Below are 7,924 nucleotides of genomic sequence, written 5' to 3'. Positions count from 1 at the left end.
ACCTCGAAAAGCATGGAGGTCAAAGAACATCCTACTAAAGAATGAATGGGTCAACCAGACAATTAGAGAAGAAATTTAAAAATATGTGGAAACAAATGAAAATGAAAATACAACAATCCAAACCCTTTGGAATGCAGAAAAGACAGTCCTAAGAGGAAAATACATTGCAATCCAGGCATATCTCAAGAAACAAGAAAAATCCCAAATATAAAATCTAACAGCACACCTAAAGGAATCAGAAGCAGAACAGCAAAGAAACCCCAAACCAGCCAAAGAGGAGAAATAATAAAGATCAGAGCAGAAATAAACAATATAAAATCCAAAAAAATAAATAAAATTTTGATAAACCTCTAGCCAGGCTTCTCAAAAAGACAGAGGACCCAAATTGATAAAATCATGAATACAAATGGATTTATTACAGTCAATCCCTCAGAAATACAAGCAATCATTAGGGAATACTATGAAAAATTATATGCCAACAAACTGAACAACCTGGAAGAAATGGACAAATTCCTAAATACCCACAAACTTCCAAAACTCAAATGGGAAGAAATATAAAATTTGAACAGACCCATAACTAGTGAAGAAATTGAATCAGTTATCAAAAATCTCCCAGCAAATGAGTCCTGGACCAGATGGCTTCCCTGGGGAATTCTACCAGACCTTTAAAGCAGAGTTAATACCTATTCTTCTCAAGCTGTTCCAAAAAATAGAAATGGAAGGAAAACGTCTGGACTCATTCTATGAAGCCAGCATTACTTTGATTCCCAAACCAGACAGAGACCCAGCAAAAAAAGAGAACTACAAACCAATATCCCTGATGAATATGGATGCAAAAATTCTCAACAAGATACTAGCAAATAGAATTCAACAGCATATAAAAAGAATTATTCACCATGATCAAGTGGGATTCATTCCTGGGATGCAGGGCTGGTTCAATATTCACAAATCAATCAATGTGATGCATCACATTCATAAAAAAAAAAGGACCATATGATCATGTCAATAGATGCGGAAAAAGCATATGACAAAATACAGTATCCTTTCTTTATTTTTTTTTAACGTTTATTTATTTTTGAGACAGAGAGAGCGTGAACGGTGGAGGGTCAGAGAGAGGGAGACACAGAATCTGAAACAGGCTCCAGGCTCTGAGCTGTCAGCACAGAGCCCGACGCGGGGATTGAACTCACGGACCGTGAGATCATGACCTGAGCCGAAGTAGGACGCTTAACCGACTGAGCCACCCAGGGGCCCCCAGTATCCTTTCTTAACAAAAACCCTCAAGAAAGTCAGGACAGAAGGAACATACTTAAACATCATAAAAGCCATTTATGAAAAGCCCACAGCTAATATCATCCTCAGTGGGGAAAAACTGAGAGCTTTCCCCCTGAGATCAGGAACATGACAGGGATGTCCACTCTCCAGCTATTGTTTAGCAGTGTTGGAAATCGTAGCATCGGTAATCAGACAAATAAAATGAAACAAAAGACATCCAAATTGGCAAAGATGAAGTCAAACTTTCACTTTTTGCAGATGACATGATACTATACATGGAAAACCCAACAGACTCCACCAAAAGTCTGCTAGAACTGATACATGAAATCAGCAAAGTTGCAGGGTACAAAATCAATGTACAGAAATCGGTTGCATTTTTATACACCAATAATGAAGCAACAGAAAGATAAATAAAGAAACTGATCCCATTCACAATTGCACCAAGAACCATAAAATAGCTAGGAATAAACCTAACCAAAGATGTAAAAGATCTATATGCTGAAAACTATAGAAAGCTTCTGAAAGAAATTGAAGAAGACACAAAAAAATGGAAAAACATCCCATGCTCATGGATTGGAAGAATATTGTTAAAATGTCAATACTACCCAAAGCAATCTACACTTTCAATGCAATCCCAATCAAAATTGCACCGGCATTCTTCTCCAAGCTAGAACAAACAATCCTAAAATTTGTATGGAACCTCAAAAGATCCTGAATAGCCAAAGTAGTATTGAAAAAGAAAACCAAAGCATGAGGTATCACAATTCCAGACTTTATCTTTACTACAAAACTATAATCATCAAGACAGGATGGTATTGGCACAAAAACAGACACATAGACCAATAGAATAGAATAGAGAACCCAGAATTGGACCCACAAATGTATGGCCAACTAATCTTTGACAAAGCAGGAAAGAGTATCCAATGGAAAAGACTGTCTCTTTAGCAAATGGTGCTGGGAGAACTGGACAGCAACATGCAGAAGAATGAAACTAGACCACTTTCTTACGACATACACAAAAATGAAATCAAAATGGATAAAGGACCTGAATGTGAGACAGATAATGTGTGAAGATAAAAAGCTTCTGCACTGCAATGGAAACAATCAACAAAACTAAAAGGCAACTGACTGAATGGGAAAAGATATTTGCAAATGACATGTAGGATAAAGGGCTAGTAACCAAAACCTATAAAGAACTCATCAAACTCAACACCTGAAAACCAAATAATCCAGTGAAGAAATGGGCAGAAGACATGAGTAGACACTTTTCTAAAGAAGACATCCAGATGGCCAACAGACACATGAAAAGATGCTCAACATCACTCCTCATCAGGGAAATACAAATCAAACTGCAATGAGATACCACCTCATGCCAGTCAGAGTGGCTAAAATGAACAAATCAGGAGACTACAGATGCTGGCGAGGATGTGGAGAAACAGGAAGCCTCTTGCACTGTTGGTGGGAATGCAAACTGGTGCAGCCGCTCTGGAAAGCAGTGTGGAGTTTCCTCAAAAAATTAAAAATAGAACTACCATATGACTCAGCAATAGCACTGCTAGGAATTTACCCAAGGGATACAGGAGTTATGATGCATAGGGGAACATGTACCCCAATGTTTATAGCAAGGCTTTCAACAATTGCCAAATTATGGAAAGAGCCTAAATGTCCATCAACTGACGAATGGATAAAGAAGATGTGGTTTATATATATAATGGAATACTACTTGGCAATGAGAAAGAATGAAATCTGGCCATTTGCAGCAACATGGATGGAACTGGAGGGTATGATCCTAAGTGAAATAAGTCAGTCAGAGAAAGACAGATACCATATGTTTTCACTCATGTGGATCTTGAGAAACTTAAAAGAAGACCATGGTGGAGGGAAAGGAGAAAAAGAAAAAGTTACAGAGAGGAAGGGAGGCAAACCATAAGAGACTCTTAGATACTGAGAACAAGCTGAGGGTTGATGGGGGGTGGGGGAAAGGGTAAAGTGGGTGATGGGCATTGAGGAGGGCACTTGTTGGGATGAGCACTGGGTATTGTATGGAGACCAGTTTGAAAATAAATTATATTTTTAAAAATGTCCAAGATACAATACAAAACTATTCAACATACCAAGAAAATGTAACTTATTTTCAAGGAAAAAGACAACAAATGCCAACCCAAGATCACCTCAATATTGAAATCCTCAGATAAAGTCCTTAAAACAGATATTATAACCATAATCCATGAGGTAAAAGTAAAGCTTATGAAACAAATGAAAAGATAGAAGTTCTCAGGAGAAACAGAAAATATTTTTTAAAAAAGGAAATTTTAGAACTGAAAAAAATATAATGCAAAATTCACTGTGGATTCAACAACACAACATCGATGATGAAGAAGAGAATCTGAATTTGAAGACAAATTAACAGAAATTATCCCATCTGAAAAATAGAGAAAAAAATGGTAAAAATAATAATTAATAAAGCCTTCAAGACCTGTGGGGATATATCAAAGGTTTAAAATACATTTCATTGGACTCCCAAAGGAGAGGAGATAGGTACAGAACAAAAATGTGAATAATGGACAAACCCTTCCCAAATTTGTTAAAAGACAAACACTTAAAGATTTGAGAAATTTAGGGGCGCCTGGGTGGCGCAGTCGGTTGAGCGTCCGACTTCAGCCAGGTCACGATCTCGCGGTCCGTGAGTTCGAGCCCCGCGTCAGGCTCTGGGCTGATGGCTCGGAGCCTGGAGCCTGTTTCCGATTCTGTGTCTCCCTCTCTCTCTGCCCCTCCCCCGTTCATGCTCTGTCTCTCTCTGTCCCAAAAATAAATAAAAAACGTTGAAAAAAAAATTAAAAAAAAAAAAAAAGATTTGAGAAATTCAGTAAACGAAGCATAATAAACTCAAACACACCAAAGATATATTATAATAAAATTCTAAAAATCAAAAATAAAGAAAAAATCTTGAAAGCAGCCAGATAAAGACTCATTACATAAAGGGAGAACAATGATTCAGAAGGCTGAATTTTTCATCAGAAATCATGGAACCAGAAACAATAGAATGAAGTCCATTCAAAATGCTATTTCCAGCAAAAATGCCCTTCAGGTACAATGGCAAAATAAAGACACTCTAGGATGAATGAAAAACAAAATATACACTGTTATACACTGAATTGTTACCCCTCCAAATTCATGTGTTCAAGTCCTAACATCCAGTGCTTCAGAATGTGACTAGACATAGGATCTTTAAAGAGGTTAAGTTAAATTAAGTTAAAATGAGGACAGTAGAGTGGGCCCTAATCCAGTGGAACTGATGTCCTTAATAAAGGAGGAAATTAGGACACAGACACAAACTCAAAGCAAGCAAAAGATAGAAAATAACAAAGAGTAGAAATCAATCACATTGAAAAAACACAAATTGAGAGAAACTAATGGAATCAAAAGCTGGTTCTTTGAAAGACCAATATATTTTTTAAAACTTCTAGCCAGACTGACCAAGAAAAAAAAGAAGACAAAAATTACTTATATTGAGAATCAAAGAGGGAATTTCACTACAAATACCACAGACATGAATAGGGAAAACTAACAACCGTATGCCCATAAATTCAACAATAGCTGAAAGTCCTTGATATGTCTTCCCAAAATTAAATTCATCATTTTAACCCTCCCAGCAAAGAAGACTCCAGGCCTGGATGGTTTCATTACTCAATTCTCCAAGTATGTAAGAAAGGACACCAATTATATACAATATCTTCCAGAAAATAGAAGAAAAGGGAACACTTCTCAACTCATTTTATAAGGTCATCATTGCCCTGATATCAAAACTTAAGGAAAACTCTACAAAAAATAATGTTACAAAATATGATCAGAACATTACAAGAAACCCATAACAAGCCTTTAACACATGACTTGTGAAACATCCTTCCTTCTCCACATCCTATCCCGCTATAATCCTGCAAAACCAAACCTAACTAAACCCCCAAGAAAGCCTTCAGGTACATGTATGCAGCTAAGACCCAAGGGAAAAATGCCAGGAACTTCAAGTATCTTATTGTATATCCCCTGATGCAGGGCTTGATGCGTGGAGTGGAGCTTGGGCTGAATTTTAGATCCCAGTCACCCTGTTGTAAGCTAAACAATGGTCCCCTCAAACACCCATATCCTAATTCCTGGAACATGTGCATGTTATCTTCTATGACAGTTAGGATTCTGCAAATGTAATTAAGGATCTTGAGATGGGGAAGTTATTCTGTAGTATCAGGTGAGCCCTGAAAGTAATCACAACTGTGTTTTTTAGAGAGTCAGAGGGAGATTTGACTGGTGGAGAAGTGAAGGCAGTGTAACAGAAGCAGAAAGACATTTGCGGATGCTACACTGCTAGCTTGGAGGATGGAGGAAAGGCCATGAGTCAAGGAATGTAAAGATGGGCTCTAGAAGCTAGAAAGGGCAAGGAAAAGGATTGTTCTCTCAGAGCCTTCAAAGGAACCAGCTCTCCCAACACTTTGACTTTAGCCCAGTGAGACTGATTTCACGCTTCTGACCTCCAGAGCTGTAAAAGAATACATTTATATTGTTGTGAGCAACTAGGTTTGTGATAATCCATCACAGCAGCAATAGAAAACTGGGAACTGGGAACCTTTGTACACAGCCCAATCTGCAGACCAAGATGGCCTGTGTGTAGTCCACTTCTTCCCCTTCTACACACAAACTAGTAATTAAGACACAGGCTGCAACTGGTTAGCATTTCTTCTTTCTTTATAGTTCTAAGGCCTCCCCCAGCCTGCAGCCTAGGCAGTGGGGCATATATTTTCATTTGTTCTATCTCTGGCTTCTTTCTCTCTGATCCTCACATGTATTGGAAGTAAAGTTCTTTTGGCGGGGAGGAGGCATGAGGCAAACAGCTACCTGCTTTTCTTGGGATACCTCAGAAGAAGGACATCTGGTTATGACAAGATAGGACCTAAGGATTCCTCAGTCTCCTGGCTGAATGCTATTTTAACACCATCTTAACCACTAATGAATTCTAGCAAACTACACATTACTATAAGAGCACAGTAGAGAGAATTATATTAAAAGTGTGTTTGTCATATAGAAAACGATTTACATTAGTGGATTTTTAAATCACTTTTGTGTAATCAGAATTTTTACTGAAATAAAAAAGAAATTATCAGAATGCATTGCAGATGGATGGGGTAAGCAGAGCTCTATAAGACTTTTGTCTCAATTATATGTGTGAGCACAGGTTCTGTGTTGCAATATGAAATATATATTTCTTTTAGTGAGTCTTGGAAGGGTTTGAAAAATAATGGAGCATGTGCTTTCTGATAGCTATCCCAACTTTCACCTCACTGTTCTTGTGAAAATCCAAAGAGAAAGACAAAAATAGACATAGTTCTCTAAAACTGAAAGGGCCTTTTCAAGAAGCAAAGTCCTTCACTTTACTCACTTCTGATAGCTTGAGCTCGTAGTGATACTGAAGGAAAGCTATCCAGAGCAGGAGTGCTTAACTTGTGGTCCAGGTGGTCTAGGAAACCTCTGATTGCAAGCAAAATGTTGTATATGAAAAGGGACATATTTTTAGGAAAGGGTCCATATTTATCAAGGATACCCAAGAGAGTCTACAATTGTCCAAGACATTAAAAACCATTGAAACTGGGAAACTTTTGATAGGTTAAACCTTTTTTTTTTAATTTTTTTTTAATGTTTATTCATTCTCGAGAGACAGAGCACAAGCAGGAGAGGAGCAGAGAGAGAGGGAGTCACAGAATCTGAAGCAGGCTCCAGGCTCTGAGCTGTCAGCACAGAGCCCGATATGGGGTTCGAACCCATGAATCACAAGATCATGACTTGAGCTGAAGTCGGACGCTTAACTGACTGAGCCACCCAGGCGACCCATTGATTTAACAAGGTTAAATCTTGTCTGGCAGTGCCATAATTCTGGGAATGACAGAACTTGATGATAGTAATTCAAATTGATTTAGGAAAAGACATTCTTACTGAGTGTGGCCTAATAACAGGGTTGGACTCATATAAGAATAGCAGTTTAGGTCAATTAAGAAGATATAAAATTATGAAGAATTTTTCTTAAAAAAAAACTACATTCTTTATCATATGAAGTCATCTGTGTTAATTACTGGCTGTAATAAAGTTTGAGTCTTAAAATGGCCGATACAGAAACATATTTGGTTTCATAACCTAACTCATATAACCACGTCTCCACCTTAGCCTTGATAGAACAGAAACACAGGGCCTTGACCTCTGTTGCCATGACCCCTTGTCACTCCTCACCTAGATATTTCCTATTTATCCTTACAAACTCATTTCAGGCCTCATCTTCTCCAAAAGCTTTCCCTCTCTGTGCCAGGCTAAACTGACTACAGGGGCTCCACCTTATTCTTCCATAGCCTCCAATGCACAACACTAGTAGGTATTTACCCTGTTACAGGGAAATTCTCTAGTCAAATCTCACCTCTGCACTGCATAGTAAGTGCTCTGAAGGAAGACGGGGACTGATGAGTCTTAATCTCCAGGTCATCAAAAATTAGCTGGGTGTTTGGCACACAGTAAGAGTCAGTATCACTACCAACGGCAACAAACTATAAGTTCAGATCCTACAGTAAAAAAAAAACTGTCTATGAGGTTAAATCTTCTCACCTAAACCTACAAA

Source organism: Panthera uncia, chromosome D1, assembly GCF_023721935.1.
Source record: "Panthera uncia isolate 11264 chromosome D1, Puncia_PCG_1.0, whole genome shotgun sequence".
NCBI classification, from domain to species: domain Eukaryota; kingdom Metazoa; phylum Chordata; class Mammalia; order Carnivora; family Felidae; genus Panthera; species Panthera uncia.
This window is presented reverse-complemented; position numbering follows the sequence as displayed.